Consider the following 22,197-nt stretch of genomic DNA (forward strand, 5'->3'; position numbering starts at 1 on the left):
TCATTCAGGAGTATTTTCTTCTAATAAGCCAAATGAAGGATAAAAAAAATAAGTGAACTATTTAATGTTAAAAGGGTTAAACAATAGAAGCACCCCACTTACATGGTAGATCTTAAAACAACTGTGAAAAAAACAGTGTCTGTTATGAAAGGCAACTGGACTCAGTGACCCAAAAAGACTTTCCAGTCCTGTGTTTATGCATTAGAAGAAAGAAACCAAGCAGTGTGGTAGAGTAAAATGTCTGTTGGGCTGCAGATAAAAACAAAAATAGCTTTTACTGTATGATGTTTTGGGCTAGAGACCTTCAGTAATATTCTCTCTCTTTTTTTTTTTTTTTTTTTGTTAATTGAAACCAACACTGACCGGGCTCATAAGTACTGAGCACACATTGAAAAAAAAAAAAAAGGAAAAGAGTTATGATCTTATATCTTCTTTACATAAGAAGGTGAATAGGGGTTTCACCAGGTATTGTTAAAGGGCAAAATTTCTGAAGATCGACTAAGCAATGTAACCCTTTAGAAAAGTTTGCTGTTGCCCTTGGGATTAGAAACAGAGTGAATTATTTGGGTCCATTACATGGTGCCTTTCACAACTGGGAAGGAAAAAATCAAGAGGAGAATAAATGGAACACCTTCCTTCATCTGCCCCAAACACAACTTTTTTTTCTAATCTAAAGCAAATGTGTAAAAGAAGTAAAGAGTTTTTTTCTGGTTTTGTTTTTGTTTTTTTTCTGTTTTGTTGAGGACATTGCTTTCTCATGACAAAGTTCAGACACAAACAGGATATTGACTGGCACAGCTTCCTTAGAAAAAGCTACTACTTCGCTGTGCATTAATCCACCATATACTGCATGATTGAGGGTGTTGTAGCAAAGCCAATCTGTGTGCTGTGTGCCCTTGTTTGTGTGCAACCAGGCAGCATCTGTGAAAGCAGGGAAATTATCAGGTCGTCAAGGCTGACTCAGCTGCCCTAAATCCCTCTGAGACTGCTTGAGGGTGACCTGAGCTGCTGAACTGTCGGACTGTAGTTGTAACAGTTATAAACAATAATTATTAATATCTTCCTAATGACAACCTAATAACTTGAAATATTCCTATTTTGAGTTTAGTTTACAACAGATTTTAACGAAATGATACGTGTTACAAATCTATTGAAATGTCTTTCTCAGTTAAGGATACTTGAAAATATAGGATGTGGAGATTAAGAGCTAAACTTGACTAGCTAAATTTACACATAAGCAAACCAATCTACCTAAAATTAATCTTGGGAAAACTGAGTCTATCATAAGGTCAGCTGATGTAGTTTCAGAGTGTTTAAGGTTTTTGCACTTCAATTTTTTTCACAGTGCAAGAGATGACTTTGAATATTGCCTGGATCCTACCTGAAAGAAGATTCTTGGCATGACTATGTAAGCATGGAAATCACTCATTGCTTCATGCTCTAGTCTTCAGAGTAGATTTTATTTATTTATATTAGTCAGCTTAATCTGATGTCCTATGTAAATTGCTGTAATCATATATATGACTTAAGAATCAGTGTCAAAGTATGAAATAAAACTGTGATTTTGATTTTTATATCTTATGCATGTCATGAATTTAAGTGGTGTAAATTTAATTTTATTAATTTAACTTTATGAAATGTGATACAGTTAAAACCAATTAAGTAATTAGAGCTCCACAGCTCTGTCTGCAAATTACGTTTGAAAGAGAACTTAACTTTCTCTACTTGAATGTCTGGGTTTTTTCAAGAGTTCCTTTCCACCTTAGTGACAAAATTGCAGTGAAACTCTAACTTCAATGCATGCAGGGAATGACTCACTTTCTTTTTAAATGGGTAACGCTTGACATCCCAGTGTTTATGCATGGAAGCAAACCTAGGGGGGGATCCCATGTTGAACATTGCATCCGAAGTTAAGAATCACTCTGCTGAGCATTCCTGGAAGTCCTGGCTATGAAATATTTGACAGCAGTTTAGGGTGCTGAATAGTGAAAATTTATTTTTCTGATCGTTTGTGAGCCAAATCATCGTTATACCTATTGTAAGAACCTGTATACCTCCTTTAGTCAGACACTTAGCTTTGTTAATTATAGAGCAGAGCTGCTGTGTGCATGGAGGCAGCACATGCAGTATTCAATAGGAGGGGCATAAACACATATGGTATCTCATTTCCCAGAGCTTGGCCCTGATGGTCAAAGATGGACTTTTTTACTTGTTATGCAGTTCAAGAGAAGAGAATAACAGCTAAAATCTGTAATTTAATAAGGCAGCATGGAAAGGGAGCTGGTTTGACATTAGAAAAGTACCAACCAAAGAGAATTCCTAAAACACATTCCTTTCAATATTTTAGGTATCTAGAGTTGAGAGATGCACCTCTGCACTTTCATTTCCCTAGTATAGTTACCATCCCACCTCAGATATCATAGGTTACTTGTTAATACATTTATTTGCTCAGAGAGTGGTCTTTTACATTGGAATTCCTCAGCCTAATCAGACCAAAATCTCTTCTTTCTTCCACCAGCATGTAGCTTTAATGCAGCTGAGAAATGCTTATGAAACAATTAGGTCACCAAAAAATAGTGGGATGGAAAAAGAGAAGAGTTCTATTGAAACTACACTGCGCCAAGAGAAGAGTGTGAACTTCGTGTAGAATTATTTCATTAGTTTAAAGACTAAACCCTTCAAGAGTGGAGAGCACAGCACAGTACTTTATTTGTGGCTTTGGAGCTACTTGCTGCGTTCAACCCCTGTTCCTAAGTCTCTTTATGCAAAGGCTCTGGTTTGTCATGATAGACTGTGACAAATGACAAGGTGGCAGGAATAAGACTGAGAAACTGCCTTTAAAATTTGGGGTTAACCCTGAACCAACTCCTCCGATGAGCATTTCTGTTAAAATAACAGAAACACATCAAACACATCTTAAAAGCATGTGTTTTTAATAGCATACTGACTGGGGCATATTAATCATGGCATATAGTTTTTTTCTATTTTTAGTTCTGGCTAGTGTAAATAAGATAGATGTATGAACTAAGAATGTTTTGTGCATGCCCAAGACAGAACTGGAAACATTTGTTTACAAGAAACACTGGAGAAAGTCTTAATGTTCACCAGGAAGGTTGTTCATTATTTTGTAAGAAAGGAGGATGAATTGCATTTATTTATTTATTTATTTAGTTAGTTAGTTATTTTTAATATTAGAGAGCATAAAAGAGAAAACTACCTCCTATACTTCTTCTAGATATAGGTAATTGTAACCTTCCTACATTCTTATTTATTTTCATTGCAATGTACATACTTGCATCCAGCCAAGTGAAACTTTTTGCTATAAAACAAGAAATTCTTGTAAGAATGTGGACCTGTTAGAGCTAGGTTTGGTTTTAATTTTTTGTATCTATTTATTTATTTATTTTTAATAGGAAAGAAATATGAAGCTGTTACCAAAACAGAAAATCATGCTTAATTAGAAAACATTTGTTTATACAGACCCCAGGAAATATTTGAATAACATGAAAAGCTCTATCCTTTTCAAAATGAGTAGAAGTAAATAAAAAATATATCAGTAAAATAAGTAAAGACTTCAAATACAAGAAAATGTAATTCAGTTTGCAGTTTTGAACATTTCAGGAAAAAAATAAGGATTTCTTGAGGATTGATGCTAAAATAACTTGTACTGGTAATATAGGCACAAAGGTAATGACTATATTGATCATTAACTGAAGTCTAATGATAAAGAGAAATTTAAAATTTTACCTTCTTGTCAGGTAAACCCCCTTGGATGAAGATGAAGAGTCCAATGTAGTTAGTATGTAGCACAAAAGGAGCTTGATCATGCTTGAAAGAGTATTTCATTGACTTGAATAGGAGCAAGATTGCTCCATCAATTTAGATTTTCTTTCTTCTCCTTCATCTTTTGTTTCAGATTGGTAACTCTGGCTTCAGCTGTCAGTCAAAAACCCTGTTAGATGAGACTCAATGTGACATTCGTATTTTCAGTGACATTAAGGATTTATATTTTTTTATATTTGTGTTTCACTTACAGCTTAGCAGCAATAGATGTTTAGCACCTGAGTGCTGAACAAACCTGACTGTTTCCTGATATTAGGAGTTCAACTTTGGCTTAATTTTTTTTTACACAGAGAATGAATGTTTTTTAAAATTACATAAGTTCAGATTTATGTCTGCTATGTTCTGTGAGTGGCTTACAAAGCTTTTGGATACATGGAGAATTCAGGGAAAAATTAGTACTGCTTACCTATTGTTTTGACTTATTGCATTAATTATTCTTGATTATGATAATTAACTCTAATCAACTACCTGCTCCTGCAAAGTATATGATCTTTCAGATGCTTTTTACAATGCTTTTAGGGCAGCAAGAAGAATAAGAACTCCATTTAGACAAAAATTCAACTCTGAAGGCTTTAATTGAAGAAGCTCAGTGAAATATCTTTTTTTCTGGATTCCATTCCATTTAATCCTGGTTTAGAATTTAAAGGTATCTCCATATTATTGATCTTGGACTGCCTAGAATTATATAAAATCCTTCAAGTCAGTATAAATGCATGGCTTTACTTAAGCATCATGCCCTGAATATTCAATTGCATTTGCAAAAATATTTGTCTCAGTCTACAATATTTCTCCTGTTTGAACAGCTCCTGGTAGGGTGACTTAATCTCTGAATGTTCAGTAATAGCAAAAGCCAGTAACACTCTATACTAGCAGTTTTCTAATAAATTAGATGTCTATGAGGCAGGCTGAGTTAAAGCATCACTCCCATTTATTTCTTTCAAAAGGTTTGGTGCAGGGGGTCATGCAACAGTTTTTGATCTAACTGGTAAATGTCTTTATTTGAGGCTTTCCAGGGAATAACACATCTAATTAGATAAATAACAAATAATAATTTAAGCTATTGGCTATTGCAGTATTCCAACAGTTTGCAGCCTGCACATTCAACAGGCTAGGGGATGACCATATTGAACTATCAGAGTAAATACAGTGCTGAAGATGTGCCATTTGCAGCTCAAGTTTCACAAGTGATATGAACATATAAGGTAGAATTTTTGTCTGACTAAAAATCCATGGCTATACAAATTGCTTTCATCACAAAATGCCTTTGATTTTCTGAAGAAATATGAAAGTGTGCAAAACAGTATTTCACAATGAAACAAAATATAGGATAGTTACTGTAGTTTTAAAAACATTCATTTAATACATTAGGCATTATCAGCTTTAGCTTTTGAATACTGTACCCTTAAGAATTGCCAGTATGTCCAAACCCTTCCAGACAATGTAATTTTAACCTTGCTTTCATTGATACCTCTAGCCTTTATTTTGTTCACTTCAGACTTCTGATTCTCTGGTGTTTTCATTTTGAAATTCTCATTGTGACATTTAATGTGATCACTGCCTCTTTCCCATCTTGCTCCTTTTATTTTCAATGTTATTCTCATTCAATCTTTCAGAAATTATTTTCCTTTTAATATTTGACATTCTCCAGGTATTAAAATTAATTCTCCATACATTTTTTAAACACCGGATTTATTTAATTAAGTTGCTTGCTTGCTTGTTTTGTTTTGTTTACCTTTTCTTTCAAGCATGTTGTTTTCCTCTCAATCAAGATAATTAGGAATTTAATTTTTTTTTTCATAACAAATAAGGACATTTATTTTATTTATGCATTGTTTTCATTGTTTTGGGCAATAATTTGAATTAAATTAGCAATGTGACCAACATGATATTGAAGGAAGAAGCCTCGGAAAACACAGTACAGTTTTCATGATTCAGGTGTGATGACCCTTTGAACGCTGTCTTTCCTATCTGAAAGGGACTTTGTGGTTTTTTCTGTCTCTTCAGTTTTGCACCCTTTTCTGAGTTTCAGAAGGAAAGCTGGAGGAACTTTGACTTCATTCCAGTCTATTTTAATATCAAAATATAATTGTTAAAACTTTATTCTGAGAAACAAGAAATGGGAAGCTGTAGGTCCTGTAGGAAACTGAGGAAGTTGCTAGATCAGATCTCTACTTCTTGGATTAACATTTTCACTTAATTAGATTATTAGATGTATTATATACATTCTCTCAATTGTGCAGTGGTGCACTATGGAAATTTCCAGCTATTGGTAGAATTGCTACTACACAGTTTGTTTAGTTATTAGAATCATAGAATCATAGAATCATAGAAACATAGAATCATAGAATCATAGAATCAACCAGGTTGGAAGAGACCTCCAAGATCATCCAGTCCAACCTATCACCCAGCCCTATCCAATCAACTAGACCATGGCACCAAGTGCCTCATCCAGTCTCCCCTTGAACGTCTCCAGTGACGGCAACTCCACCACCTCCCTGGGCAGCCCATTCCAATGGGCAATCACCCTCTCTGTGAAGAACTTGCTCCTAATATCCAGCCTATACCTCCCCTGGCACAACTCGAGACTGTGTCCTCCTGTTCTGCTGCTGGTTGCCTGGGAGAAGAGACCAACCCCCACCTGGCAACAACCTCCCCTCAGATAGCGGTAGACAGCAATGAGGTCACCCCTGAGCCTCCTCTTCTCCAGGCTAAACAACCCCAGCTCCCTCAGCCTCTCCTCATAGGGTTTGTGTTCCAGGCCCCTCACCAGCTGCTTTGCCCTTCTCTGGACACATTCCAGTACCAGCAAGTACAACTGTTTCTCAAGATGCTCCCTCAAACCTTTGTGGAAATATTTCTCATGTTTCTGTGGCTCCACTAATTTGTTCCTATGCTTCAAGACAATACCCTGCAAGTTTAGAGTCAACAGAACGATACAGCTAGGAGTAACCCACCAGATGACTGAGGGTCTGTTCTGTGTCCCTTAAAATACATAGCACCATTGTGTGTTAATTTTGTAATCGACTCATACTATGCTACTCTGCTACATAAAAATAAAGCAGACCTATTCTTCAGCTTCAGGCTGAACAGTATAGCATAGATAACTCATATACAGAAATCCTCCTCTAGATGGTTATGTCATGCTAAAATGGATGCCAACTAGTAGGTTTTTTTTAGAGAAATCCTGGAAAGTAGAGAGGGGTGAAGTTGCTATGCAACAGAGTGGCCAGGAAATAGGTTGCCCAAAGACTTTTCCCAAGAAAGATCAGTGATGAGAACATTCTGAAAATAAGTGTCTGAAGAAAAACAGAAACCACAAACACCTACCAGTGAGGCTGTATCTAATCTTTTATTGTGGCACTTTTTAAACTTAGAGTCATAGAATCAGTCAGGGTTGGAAGGGACCACAAGGATTATCCAGTTCCAACCCCCCTGCCATGGGCTGGGACACCTCACACATCCAGCCTGTCCTTAAACACTTCCAGGGATGGGGCCTCAACCACCTCCCTGGACAACCCATTCCAGGCTCTCACCACTCTCATGGTGAAGAACTTCTTCCTCACGTCCAGTCTGAATCTCCCCATTTCCAGCTTTATTCCATTCCCCCTAGTCCTATCACTACCTGAGAGCCTCAAAAGTCCTTCCCCAGCTTTCTTGTAGGCCCTCTTCAGATACTGGAAGACCATAATAAGGTCACCTCAGAGCCTTCTCTTCTCCAGACTGAACAGCCCCAACTCTTTCAGTCTGTCCTCATAGGAGAGGTGCTCCAGCCCTCTGATCATCCTGGTGGCCTTTCTCTGGACACGTTCCAGCATGTCCATATCCCTCTTGTAACAGGGGCTCCAGAACTGGATGCAGTACTCCAGGTGGGGTCTCACCAGAGCTGAGTAGAGGGAGAGAATCACCTCCCTTGACCTGCTGGCCACACTTCTCTTGATGCAGCCCAGGATCTGGTTGGCTTTCTGGGCTGCAAGTGCACGTTGACAGCTCATGTTGAGCTTCTTGTCCATCAGCAACCCCAAGTTCCTCTCCTTGTGCATGAACTTGCTGCGTGGCTTACAATTTCCATCCCATAAGCTGAGACTTGGAGCGTATATTGTTGAGCAAGTAGAATCTGGGATCATGGCTATCCAGGAGTACCAACTTTGCATTATTTCTTTCACTAAAGTGAAAAGAAATGGCCATGAAAGACACAAAAGACTGTTCTGGCCCTATCTAATTACTAGGTCATACTAAGTGTGCAACAATTTGCCAGGAGAGATTTAGACTGGCTTTACAGCCAAATTATGTTAGACCAAAACATACCAGTTGCATTTTATGATTTACTTATAATTGTTTGTGTTTCTTTCATGCTCTAAATTTGGGATTGTAGTAGCAAACGACTAAGATCTTTACTTAATCATCCTGTTGTTGTCAAGTATATATAAAAATGTAGGTATTGTTGTTACATTATTGAAGGACAGCTTTTAGATTCTTAATACTATACTCACTTTTCTCTAGTTGACTCCAGTTGTCTTTTGCTGTTAGCAGATACGAATACTTGATAATTTGGTAGCTCTTTCTCTTTGGAAGAAGAGAATCTACAGATCATGGAAGGAGGGGCTGGCCACATGGGAAGAGTGTCAGACTGTTTTCAGAGGATGCAGGGAGGCAACTAGGAAAGCTAAGGCCTTCTTGGAATTCAACCTTTCAAGGGAGGTCAAGGACAACAGAAAGAGCTTCTTTAAATACATTGCAGGAAAAACTAACACCAGAGGCAATGTAGGCCCATGCTGAATGAGGTGGGTGCCTTGGTGACGGAGGACACAAAAATGGCAGAGTTACTGAATGCCTTCTTTGTCTCCATCTACATTGAAGGAGACTGTCCTCAGGAGTCCCAGACCCCTGAAACCCCAGAGGAAGACATGGCAAAGGAGGAGTTTTCCTTGATTGAAGAGGACTGGGTTGATGAGGACTGCATTAGGAAACAGTTAAATACTCTGGGTATCCATAAATCCATGGTATGCACCCGTGTGCGCTGAGGGAAATGGCAGAGGTCACTGCCAGACCACTCTCCACTGTCTTTGGCAAGTCATGGCAGACAGGAGAGGTGCCTGGAGGAAGGCAAACATCAGCCCAATCTTAAAAAAGGATAAGAAGGAAGACCCAGGTGACTTTAGACCGGTCAGCATCACCTCCATCCCCGGAAAGATGCTGTCGTTAAGCGTATCAAGGACAAGAGGGACAAAAGTGTCATTAGGAGCCGTATACATGGCGTTACCAAGGGAAGTCATGTCTGACCAACCTGATAGCCTTTTATGAGGACATAACCAGGTGGGTAGATGATGGTAGAGGAGTGGATGTGGTTTATCTTGATTTCAGTAAAGCATTTGACACTGTCTCCCACAGCATCCTTGCAGCTCAGCTGAGGCACTGTGGTCTGGATGATCAGGTAGTGAGCTGGATTGAGAACCGGCTGAAGGAAAGAAGTCAGAGAGTTGTGGTCAGTGGGATAGAGTCTAGTTGGAGGCCTGTATCTAGTGGGGCCCCTCAGGGGTCAGTACTGGGACCAGTGTTGTTCAATTTATTCATCAATGGCATGGGTGAGGGAACAGAGCACTGTCAGCAAGTCTGCTTATGACACCAAACTGGGTGGAGTGGCTGACACACCAGAGGGATGTGCTGCCGTTCAGTGGGACTTTGACAGGCTGGGGAGCTGGGCAGGAAGAAACTGAATGAAATTCAACAAGGGCAAGTGTAGAGTCTTGCACCTGGGAAAGAGCAACCCCATGTATCAATATAGGTTGGGGACTGACATGTTGGAGAGCAGTGAAGGGGAAAAGGACCTGGGGGTCCTAGTGTCTGAAAGGTTGACCATGAGCCAGCAATGTACTCTTATGGTCAAGAAGGCCAATGCCATTCTGGGATGTATTAGAAGGGCTGTGGTCAGTAGGTCAAGAGAGGTTCTCCTCCCCCTCTGCTCTGCCCTGGTGAGGCTGTATCTGGAATCTTGTGCCCAGTTTTGGGCTGCTTCCTTTTTCTAGCTCTGATTACAACCCCGTTCACTCAGTGGTCCGCGTAGATTTTTCCCAGCAGAACCTTTGCCTTCGTTGTTGTTATATCCCTGCATCCCTGTTTTATAAGTGACAAGGTGTGCATGGATATGGAGCCTTGCTCTTGTTGCCAGAAGTATCATCCTCCTCAAGAGCTCCTGCTTTGCCTCACTCATGCCTGCCTTTTTGTGCCTGGGAGACCTTAGGCTATGATTTCTGTCTCATCCTTTCTGCTTCAGACCATGACCTGCACAAAAACATCCAGCTTCAGGGTTGTACTGTGTTAGAAATGGTGACATCAGCCAGTTTAAGCTATACCACGAGGCTTGATCTCCACTTCACATTGAAGTATCTTCCACTAGTGGGACCTGTGGGACTGCTATGAGCACTTACACATCAGCTGCTGTTCTAGCTGCCTTGCATCTTTTTGCACACCCTTCTGAAACTGTCCTTTATTGTGGTGTTCTTTAACTACCAGATAAATAGGAAGCCTTAAGTCAGTCTGCTCTACCCTTCTGTGAAATTTACCACTTTGCAAGGAATCTCACACACTGTCTTGTAATCTTTCCATCACAGTTCATTTGCCTTGAATTGTTGGGTATATGTGCAGTGCTTTCTCTCACACCACAGCAAAGGACAGTCAGCAGACCTCATGAAACCTGAGGAGGGAATAAGGGTGCCTCAATGGTGAAATCAGGGGTTGAGAGAAAGCTTAGTGAGGAAGGAGATATTGACATCTGAAGCCTGAGAAATGCTGAACAGGACAGACTATATAAAGCAAATAAAAATAAAATGAAGAGGCAGTGTTAAAAAGGGGGGGGCGGGGGGGTGGAATGTAGGAGGGATCTTTTGGAGCAGGGAAAACGGAAGGTGCAATGGAAGAAGAAATAAACAGAAACAGGAAACTATTCCCACTACAGATTGCTCTTTCAGAGCTTGAAATCAAGTCAACATGCTTGAAACTAATCTTTATTCATCTCTCTGGAAACAGAAATCTACCTGAGAAAAGAATTCTTTAGGCCTTAGTATTTTTACAATGGAAATAATAGCCTTTCAGTTGACTAATCCAGTAAAGCTTGTGATGCCCTTAAACTGATGATTGTTGGAGAAAGTCTGAGTTAGTAAGTCTGTCTTCAATGCAGGGGATTAATTATGCACCAGAAAAACACAAGATATCACATACCACACTGAGAAGAAATAAAAATTTCCATCTTTGGTACAACTATGTAACTTGTTCAGAGGAAAAAAAAAAAAAAAACCTGGGCCAAGGGAAGACAACATAAATCTTATTTTTTGAATAGTTAATAACATCCTGTTTGCAGCTAACTTTTGCACACAGTGAAAATATATCATCAAGTAACCAGTTTATTTTTCTGACAGCTGTTACTCTCTAGTATTCTGTATAAGTTTATCACTATTTAAATGAATTTCTTATCCTTCTCAATGGCACAATAGCCATTGCAGATGTGTAAGTTAAACAAGACCCTCTCCATTTTCTATCATTTGGACACACTGCTCTTAGTTTCTATATTGTCCCACTTCCTTTCAGGTTTTTGCTGTCTTGTTATCTTGATTTGTCATGTCTCTGATGCAGACAGTCACCAGAACCTAACTTGGATTTACTACTTTCTATCAGCAATTTTAGCTTCTGTTTCAATTCTTTTTCTTAAGCAAAGAAATCTGCTTGCAGCTTAACTACAGGAATCCTGTTCTTGGTTAAGAAATCTGTATGTTACTGGGTTGCTTGGTTCCTTTTTTAATCTACTTTTAATCCTGGTTGATGCTTCTTGACTTGTTGGAACCTATTAGTGTCAAACCACTCCACAGCATCTCTCCCTGTGACATTCCTCAGGAATTCCATCTTTATTCTTTCCTGATTTTTTCTTCCCATGAAGGTGGTTCAGTTGCAACTCTAGATAATAAACATTCACATGCTGATTTTTTTTTTTTTGGTTCACTTCTTTCAGAGAAAAAGGGTGTTGCACTGTTGATGATTCTTATCTACTTTACTGTACTTAAAAATACAGAGAGATTTAAGGAAAATTCATTAGAATTTCTTTCCAGTTGAAAATACACAGCTTATACTTGCAAATTCTGTACTAACCTAGTTACGGACAGGAAAATTCATATATATGTTTATATATATACACACACACACACATATGTATGTGTATATATAATATCATTTTTACTGCATTAGAAGCTTTGGTGTTTTTCTTTTTTAATTTACACTTAACTTTTCAGTCTCTATTCCTTTTCTATTATTATGCTTGTATAATGTGACTAGAGCACACTGTGATACAACTAACAATGGTATTGCACTACTGGTATGTTGAGGGCTGGGTTCATGTTTATGCTTAAACTTTGATATTAGTTGATGAAAATAGTTGAAAAACAGAATCTCATGCATTTTTATCAGCTTATCTTGCATAGACTTGTACATTTTTTTTAAAATGTACATTCAATATATTGAAAAAGAAGAGTAAATCCAGTTTTTAAACCTAATTCTGAAATCCATGTTATGCATGAATAATTACTGTTTAACAAAATTATAGGTGCTAGTAAAAATGGAAACCAGTCCTTCATTCCAAACAGCAGAAGTGACCTAACAGATAACACAAAGAGATACCATATGAGAATAAATCCACTGAACATCCACTTAATTTGCAAGAGTTCAAAGGACATTCAATCCCAACAGAACGACATCAAAAAGGATTGTAAAAATATCTTGTCAAGCAGCATTGTTGTGCTGTCTAGCTTTTTAATCGTAGCATAATGTTAATGCTATTAGAGTTTCTATGAAGACACATAGAGGTCAAGGATGCAAGAGGAGAAAAAAATGGAAGATGAAAATAAGAAAAAAATTATATGTGCTAATTACATTTTCTGGAGCTTACTATGAGAGTATGACCTATATTTATACATTTTGGCTTGATGATATTATTTTAAAATGATTCTTTCAGTATTAACTTGTAGTATAAAGTAGAGTATAGAAGATCAGGGGAAAATATGGGCTCCTTACAGTGGTGAAAGCAGTTCCTTCCCACAGTTCGTCTACCTGGACAATCTTCTTCTTATTTTTTTTTTTTTTCTCTTTATCCAAATTCATATTTACATTCTTCCACACACAAAAAAATGAAGAAAACGACATATTGACAGAGGTACAGATTTACAATGGATCGTATTCAGTAAAATACATTTCATACCCATACAAGTCTGCAACTGCACGTGTTGAGATCTGTGGCCAGTTTAAATTCTTCAGCTAACAATCATAGATAGTAAATTGGTTGCTTTCTTGTCAAATAAATAGTAGTGTCTACATTATATTTTCCTTTAGTTTTATCTATCTACATTTGACTTTGTTTCAGGTAAAGATGCCATTGAAAACACTGCTACTTAGTGCAAGAATTTTGTAGCTATTTTGCTGCCAGTGGGGGGTGTGGAAACTCAGTTATTCTTTTTTTTTTTTTTTTTTACATTGTTATTCATACTTGTGCAAGCTTCTAATACCCTGCAACTTTGCCATTAAATGTTGCCTCTAGTCTGTAGTTAGTACACTCTATTTAAATTTCAATGGGAGCAAAAGACACCTTTGTGTATTATGTGATCAGATTGTGAAGCTCTGTAATTTTCTTGCTGCTCGTAGAAACAAAGCACCCATGCTCACAGAGAAAGCCCTTTCTACAAGTTATAAATATTTGCTATTTATAAAACCTCAATGAGGGTTTACTTATTAGAAAAATAAAGGAGGAAAATTACTAATAATGATTGGTTTGAGTAATGAGGTGTTTTTATGCAAATATATGAACCTTAAATATGACCAGGAAACAAAAGACTGCTTAACAGTTACTATTAAGCTATACATTAGGAGTCCAATTAAAGAGAACTTCTTTCTAATCATCAAGCTGTACCAGAGTTGCTATGGAAACCTGGAAAGAGAGATATTCAGAATGCAGAATAGCTATGGAAACAAAAAATATTTGTAAACAAGCATCATAGAATGTGTATAATCAGTTAAAGTAATAAAAGGCCGATTCAATTCTTTTCCACCCTGATATGCTTGTAAGAAGGGACTTTTCCATATGAAGGTGCCAGATTAGTAAGTATTTGAATGCCATGAAGCAGTCAAAGCTAAGATAATCCTTATGTAATCAAAATTAGTTCCCTAAATTACAATATGGGATAAAAAGACAGGATTACTTTAAAAGTCTCAAAGAATTATACAGTCATGTCATTACAAATTGCTGGCAAAGCAAAACACATGGGGCAAAGAAAGTGCGAATACAGGTGGTTATTTATTTCCCTCATACCTTAAAACAAATCGGGACTTAAATGAGAAGTTTAAATATACTCACATTGTCTTGTGTGAGGGCTGTGGCTACTTTACACTTTTTCATTTTATTTTCTACACCTGTATGTTGAGCAATTATTGAACAGCAATATGACTGCTTCCCCCCCGCTCCCTCCCCCTTCTTACTCTATGTAATAATCCTGCTACAGTCATGCATGATGAGACTACCAAAAAGATCTAATGCTACATATACCAAGCCTAATGATTAATCTCAGTGGAAACTGGTCAGTGATAGTCAGGTCTTTCAAATATGTTTTTCTGCACTTTCCACTGTGTTTCTTTTCATTTACCAGATCAATTAATAATAACTTCCTTTATTACAAATGTTATGCATCTATGCCATTTAAAAAAAAAGCCTTCTAGACCATAATTCATATAAATCATTTGCTTCATATACTCATTTCAGACGATTTGTATCAGTACACAATTATCAGGAAGAAAAGAGTATTATTTCTGAAAGAAAATATTTCAAGTTTCCACTTCATGGAAGGCTGTTTTGGTTAGCTGCAGTGAGATAATCAATTAAACCAATTAGCTCTATATAGAAGTTACAAATCTGTTCTCATCAAAGAACACATAGCCTTCAGCACAACCAAACAAAATACTATTAAATTACAGCTATTGAAAAAGAGCTGTATCATTCTAATGAAAGCAGACTTAGAAGAACTCAGCTAACAACCAAGTAAAAAGAAAATAAATTCCAACCACTTGTAAGATTGGTTCAAGTTCCTGATAATAACTCATGGCTCACTACCAAAAGATGTCAACTGGAATAGTGTTTTATTGATTGATTTACAATATGTGCTACTCAGCTCTTTCATTCATATACTTTAATTTTGAAAAAATCAGTGGAAACTGATGTGAACCCAATAATCATTCACAATGGGAGCTCAGACTTCACCTCACCCCTAAGAGAGTTCTTAAGAATGGAGAAAGCAATAAATTTGTCGTTCAGAGTGACCTAGGGCCAACTAACCTTTGAGATCAATGGAAGAGTTCCACAGTAAAGGGCTCTGAGAAAATACCACCCAGATTTTATTTTATTTTTCAACAAGGTCTGAAATTAATTCAGATGTACTCATTTGTTAAGAAACTTTATTAGTTATTGTACATCTAGTCTTACCAATATTCCATATTCAGATGAAATTACTACAGTCCAATATCCATATCCGTATGTCACAAACAAAAGTCATGGCTGTCACAAGTAGAACACAAGTAGTTATTGTGGTGTGCCTACAGTCTCAGACCTTGCTATGAATCATTATATAATGATTACACACTATCTTCAAAGTAAATTTGTTTTTTTAACAAAAATCTTTCAGGATGCCATTGTCCTGTCTTAGGTTATTTACTTGATTTCAATATGTATTGAGATCCCAGAGTTCAGTTCTACCAAGCTTTTGTTTTGGGAAGAAAAAAAGTATGACAACATCATAGATTTGGCTAAACAAACTAATTTTTGAGCAATATTAACTGCAAACCCATGTTATTTAGGGATGAATTTATTCTATATTCTGCTAGCAGTACTTATCTCATGCTCTTAAAATGAAAACATCTTTCTTTTTCTTTTAAGTCATCTGGCCACTACTATATGGAAATAAGCATTTCTGCTAATTACTTCACTAAGAAAATCAAGTTGAATGAGGCACTGTGCTTTGCGCAAATCAGACAGACAAGCTGTCAGAGCTGCCTAATCCATCCTTAGAACAATTCCCTTTCCCCAAGGAAGATGTCAGGAAAATGGAGGTCCTTGTCATTTCTCTGCTTGCAATTTGGGACTTTCCTTTCACACTTAGTTTATTTCTAGAATCTTTTGACACTATTCTTGCAATTAAGTGACAAAATAATTTTTTTCCCCCCCTGATCTTTAAGCTGGCATCTATATCTTCTTGATGCTAGACATACAGGGCAATCATGGCTAATGAGCATATTTCTTGTTATTTTGCTCAGGTCCTGAAATGCATTTGTCCCATAGACAAGCCAAGCAGGTAGCTCTGCGTCGATGCCTCAAGTGGCCAGGCAAATTATCAGTGCTTGAAGAGCTCTGGGAGACTCATCAGTGCTGGAGTGCCCTTGAGAGTGGTGCAAGAGCACACAGGGCGGCAGTGCAGGAGATCGGTGCCTGTGGGCTCTTCGAGCAGACCCACTCCTCCAACATTTTCTACACCGGCAGCTTCATGCTAGTGGATATGTGAGGTGGAGCAGTCTGTGAAGTATATTTGAATCAGCATCACTGGGATGATTTGACACTGAATACTTACGCTAATGGTTGAATATGTTTTTCCACAAGAAAGATTTGGTTAGTATGTAATGAGTTCTCAACAAAAAATATCTAAGCTTGCTCAGATATAGTTACATCTGGATGATGGGAAAAATATTAAAAATTGTACAGCTATGGTTAGAACTTGTAACTTATTTTGCTTGTTCTCTCTGAAGTCTTTTCCTTTCAAATGACCTTAAATTTCATCAAGCAGCAGCTCACATTTCTTCAGTGGCAGTCATTAGAGATATGGAAAAAACTGTGGACACTTAAAAAGGGACATCAATAACAGAATTACAAGAAAAGGAAAGGTTTGAGATGTATTGAAGGATCATGTGAATGTAGGAAAAGAAATTTAATGACTGATCTGTTAGCATATGCTAGTAAATTCTAGATGAGAGTTGCATTAGCTTCTAAAATCTGTTACATACAAACGTACACACATATGTGTTTAAGCATGTCAGACGTATAAGATTATGGGAGTACTGATCACAGATACAAATATTGAAAGCTGTTAAAGCAGAACTCAGTTTTAAAATGAAAGACCTTTTTTCCTATGTAACTAAATGGAGCAATATATACATTGCAGATTGCATAGAGCTGAGCCTGGCACAAACTTATCAAGAACACATACAAAAATATTCCTAGTTAACAATGAAACCTTTGTTTCCAGACTAATTCAAACCCAGGAGAGATGTATGTCATGCTTGTTCATGATAAAATATATCTATAAAATATGGACACCTGGGTTACTTATGTAAGGAGTTCAGCTTTAGGGAGAAACAAAGAAAATACCCACAGGTGGAAGGAGGAAACACAAAGACAGGACTTGGGAAAAACACCAAGAAACCCAAAGCAGCAAAATGCTAGAACTATATGTAAAGTAAGATCCAGTTTTGCTTAATAGTTTTCTGTACAACACATTACAAAAATATTCATCTGATTAAGAAAATAAGTGAAATCACATTAAAATAAATTAGCTGAACTGAAATGATATCTGTGCACAAAACTAAGGTGTTAGGTAGAGTACTTCAACGACAAAGGGATGCAAACTAAATGAAAATGAAGTTTTGAAGTGTTCATTTACCATATGTCAGCAGTCTGTACCTGCACATGGCAAATACAAGGCCATATCAGGACTTAGGTAAGAACCACAGGCTAAATATACGACACACACACACACACACAAATTACTGTGGATCATCAATAAATTTTGTGTGTGTGTCTGTGGCATCTGATTCTCAATAACTTCTTTTCAGAGGGATTTTCTGTTTTTTATCTAATCCAGTTGTGACGTTTGTGATTTTTTTTTTGCAGGTGTTACTGTAGAAAGATAGTAACCAAGATCTATCTCTCTAGATTCACTTCACTAAATGAATTTACAAGTGAAAAATATAATAATATAATTTGTTCTGTTAGGGAATGTGAATCAAATTCAAATGGACTAAGAGAGGGGTGAGGAATAGATACAGGTCCCTGATTAGGGGGGGCAGGTGGACCCCTTCCTGACCTCCCTCACCTTCCTGGTTATCCTTACACAACAGGTATGGAGCACTGGAATTTGAGAGCTGGGAAAATAAGGATGTAGAAGAGTCATCTACAGGGTTGTTTAGAATGAGTCAGTGTGCCCTGCTCATTAGGATTTCTGATGTTATAGAAAAAAAGGCGGGCAATTCCCTTTTCAGGGGAACAGAAGCCTTGATATGCTTCCCACAGGGAAGTCTGCTGCCTCCTTGGGGCCTGAGTTAAGGGCATTATTAGGAAGCTCCCAGGTCTGTGTAATAAAATATGTATTTCACATGTTTTATATTTAATATTTCTGGCAGTGGTATCTTCAAACACCACTGCAACTTATTTACAAAGTATATTTACAGGTTCTGTTTTTTGGTTGTGATTAATACATTCTGCATATAAAGACAGTTAAATAATTCAAGCACAGATCTAAGAATTTCCAGTACAGCAATTTAAATTGGAAATTCTGGTGCCAGGATCTGTGGTTTCCCACAAGGGGGATTCTGTAGCAGATTAGCTGGGTAATCACGGCTTGCTCCTCTGTCCGGTATCTTCCCAGATGTTGTCACTACAATTCAAGTGGCTCTTGGCTCAGGGAGAGCTAAGAGGCCTCTCTCTTCTCGTGCCCAGTTCACAGTCGGGAGCTTTTCCTTGGCTTGGAGAGGTCTAAGGGGCCTCTCTCTCTCATGCGCTCTGTCGCAGGGCTGTAGCCTTTCTGTGGCTCTTCTGGGAGTCAGTTCTCATGGAGCTTTTCCCCTTTCTGCCTCTGGCACAGGGCCCTTGGAGTGCTGGTTGCCTTGGTCCAGGTGCAAGGCCCAGGTGTAATTTGCCTGTTAGGACAAGCTCTTCAGCTGTAACTCTCTCAGCATGTGGCTCTTGTTGCTTTCTTGATAAGAACAAGGCAAATTGCCTACCATCTTGGCTGGTTTAAATACTGTCCCAATACAATGAATGCCCTTTGGTAAGAGAGAAACCTGATAGCTGAATCTATAGGATGGGGCATATCCAAACATGGCCAGGGGCACACACAGTTCACTGCAGCCTTACGAGGTTAATTACATGTGCTACATGTTCATCTGGACCATCTGGACCCCACCAAGAGTCCAAGTTTGCACATTCACAGGTGCTTAACCCATTGTCTGGTTTAGGGTATGTTTTGGGGTTTGTCCCTTCAGGACAGTCTGGTAAAGCCTTCTGATTATTACCCGCTTCTGGTAATACAGATTAGCAATGATGAAGTAGAGGAGAGATGACCAGAGACCATCAAAAGGGACTTTAGGGCACTGGGACAGAGGCTGCAAAGATCAGATGAGCAGGTTGTGCTTTCTTCAATCCCTTCAATCACAAGAAAAAATACTAAGAGGTTCAAAAAAGCACACCAGATAAATACTTGGCTTAAAGGGTGGTGCCACCTGTCCAGTTTCGCATTTTTCAACCATGGGGAAATCTACACAGCACCTAGCCTACTGAGACTCTCTGGGGAAAAAGGATTCTGGGTCATGAGCTGGCAGGGCTCGTTGATAGATCTTTAAACTAGATATGAAGGGGGAAGGTATTGCAAACAGATCAATTGAAGATGACCCTGGGAAAGACATAGCAACACTGGGAGTAAAACCACTAGCCCAACTGAAGTGCAATTGTACTTCATTGGGGGCTTCAGGTACACTATCAAGGACCCAGCCCAAATGCCTTTATGTGAATGCCCTCAGCGTGGGCAATAACAAGAGGAACTGGAGATGTTTGTGTGCCTGCAGCACTATGATCTCATTGACATCACAGAGACAGAGTAGAGTGACTCCTATGATTGGCGGTTTGGATTAGAAGGGTATAAACTGTTCAGGAAGGACAGGCAGTGGAAAAGAGGTGGGGGTGTTGCCCTCTATGTCAATGAACAACTAGAATGTATGGAGCTTCACCTGGCAAAGGATGAGGAAAAGACTGTGGGCTAGAGTGAAAGGCAGGGTAACAGATGTTACAGTGGGGTCTGCCACAGACCACCTGACCAGGGGGACCAAGAAGATGAGGCCCTTCAGGTGTTGCAGCTATAGGAGTTGCAGCTCATTCAAAAGCCCTGGTCCTCGCAGGGGACTTTAACCACCCTGACATCAAGTGAAGAAACAACACAGCAGAGCATAAGCAATCCAGGAGATTCCCGGAATGCATTGAAGCAATAGAGGAAGCAACAGGGAGAGGTGCTATGCTAGACCTTGTTCTGAACAGCAGGGAGGGACTGGTGAGCAATTTTAAGCTCATGGGCAGCCTTGGCTGCAGTGACCGTGAGATGGTGGAGTTTAAGATCCCAAGGGCAGTGAAGAAGGGAAAGCTCAGCAAGCTTGATCCTTGCAACTTCAGAAGAGCTGACTTTTGCCTCTTCAGGCACCTCCTTGGTAGCATACCATGGGACAAAGCCCTGGAGGAAGCCCAGGAAAGCCGGTTGACTTTCAAGGATCATCTCCTCCATGCTCAAAGGCACTGCATCCCTAAAAGGAAAAAATGCCAGGAAACCTATATGGATGAACAAATAACTGCTGAGCAAAATTGTATACAAAAGAGGAATCCACAAAGCATGGAAACAACAGCTGGTAACCTGGGATAATTACAAGGAAGTTGCTCATGAAATCAGAAACCAGGTTAGAAAAGCTAAGGCTCTGCTGGAATTAAATCTGTCTAGGGACATTAAAAATAACAGAAAAGGATCCTACATATCTGTGAGAGGATAAAGAAAAACAAGAGTGTTGGCCCTCTCTGGAGTGATACAGGTGACCTGGTAACTGAGGACTTGGAGAAGACTGAAGTACTCAATGATTTTTTTTGCTTCAGTCTTCACTGTTAGCAACTTGAGCCACTTGAGCCGTTCCACCCAAGCCACAGAGAGTGTTGGCTGAATCTGGGAGAATGAAGAACCAGGGTAGGAGCAGATCATGTCTGGGAACGCATAGAGAATCTGAAGAATCACAAGTCCATGGGACATGATGAGATGCATCCACAGGTCCTGAAAGAACTGGTGGCTGAAGTTGCTATACCACTAGCCATCATATTTGAGAAATCATGGCAGTCTGGTGAGGTTCCCACAGACTGAAAAAAGAGAAACATAATCCCCATTTTAAAAAAAGGAAACAAAGGAAACCCAGGGAATTACAGACTAGTCAGCCTCACCTCTGTGCCAGGTAAAATCATGCAACATATCCTTCCGGTAGCTGTACTAAAGCACATGAAAAATAGGTGACCTGTGACAGCCAATGTGGCTTCACTAAGGGAAAATCATGCCTGACTAATTTGATAGCCTTCTATGAGAGAGCTACAGCACTGGTTGACATGGGAAAAGGAACTGATGTAATTTACCTGGACTTCTGTAAGGTGTTTGACACTGTCCCACATGATATCCTTATCTTTAGGATGGAGAGATGTGGATTTGATGGGTGGACCACTTGGTGGATAAGGAACTGGCTAGAAGGTTGCATTCAAAGAGTTGTGGTTAATATCCATGTGGTGACAAGTAACAGGTAGAGTTCCTCAGGGGTCTGCTCTGAGACCAGTGCTGTTCAACAACTTTGTCAGCAACATGGACAATGGCATTGAGTGTGCCCTCAGCAGGTTTGCCAATGACACCAAGATGTGTAATGGACTCCCTTGAGGGACGGGAAGCCATCCAAAAGAACCTTGACAGGATTGAGAAATGGGCCAGTGCAAACTGCATGAGGTTCAGCAAGTCAAAGTGTGAAGTCCTACACCTGGGTCACGCCATTCCCAGGCACAAACATAAACTGGGTACAGAGTGGGTTGAGAGTAGCTCTGAAAAGATAGATTTGATAGATGAGAAGCTCAATGTGAGCAGGCAGTGTGGTCATGCAGCCCTGAAGGCTCACCATATCCTGGGATGCATCAGGAGGAGCATGGCCAACATATCAAGAGAGGTGATTCTTCCCCTTTACTCTGCTCTTGTGAGACTCCACCTCAAACAATATGTCCAATTCTGGTGCCTCCACTGTAAGATGGACATCCATTTGTTGGAATAAGTCCAGAGTAGGGTCAGAAAGATGATCCAGGGACTGGAACACGTCTGCTATGAGGATAGGCTAAGGGTACTGGGATTGTTCAGCCTAGAGAAGAGAAGACTCTGGGGGAGGTGGCCTTAAAATTGCCTTCTAATACTTGAAAGGAACCTACAAGAAGGCTGGAGAGGGACTTTTTACTAGAGT

The sequence above is a fragment of the Indicator indicator genome, chromosome Z, assembly GCF_027791375.1.
Source record: "Indicator indicator isolate 239-I01 chromosome Z, UM_Iind_1.1, whole genome shotgun sequence".
Lineage (NCBI taxonomy): Eukaryota > Metazoa > Chordata > Aves > Piciformes > Indicatoridae > Indicator > Indicator indicator.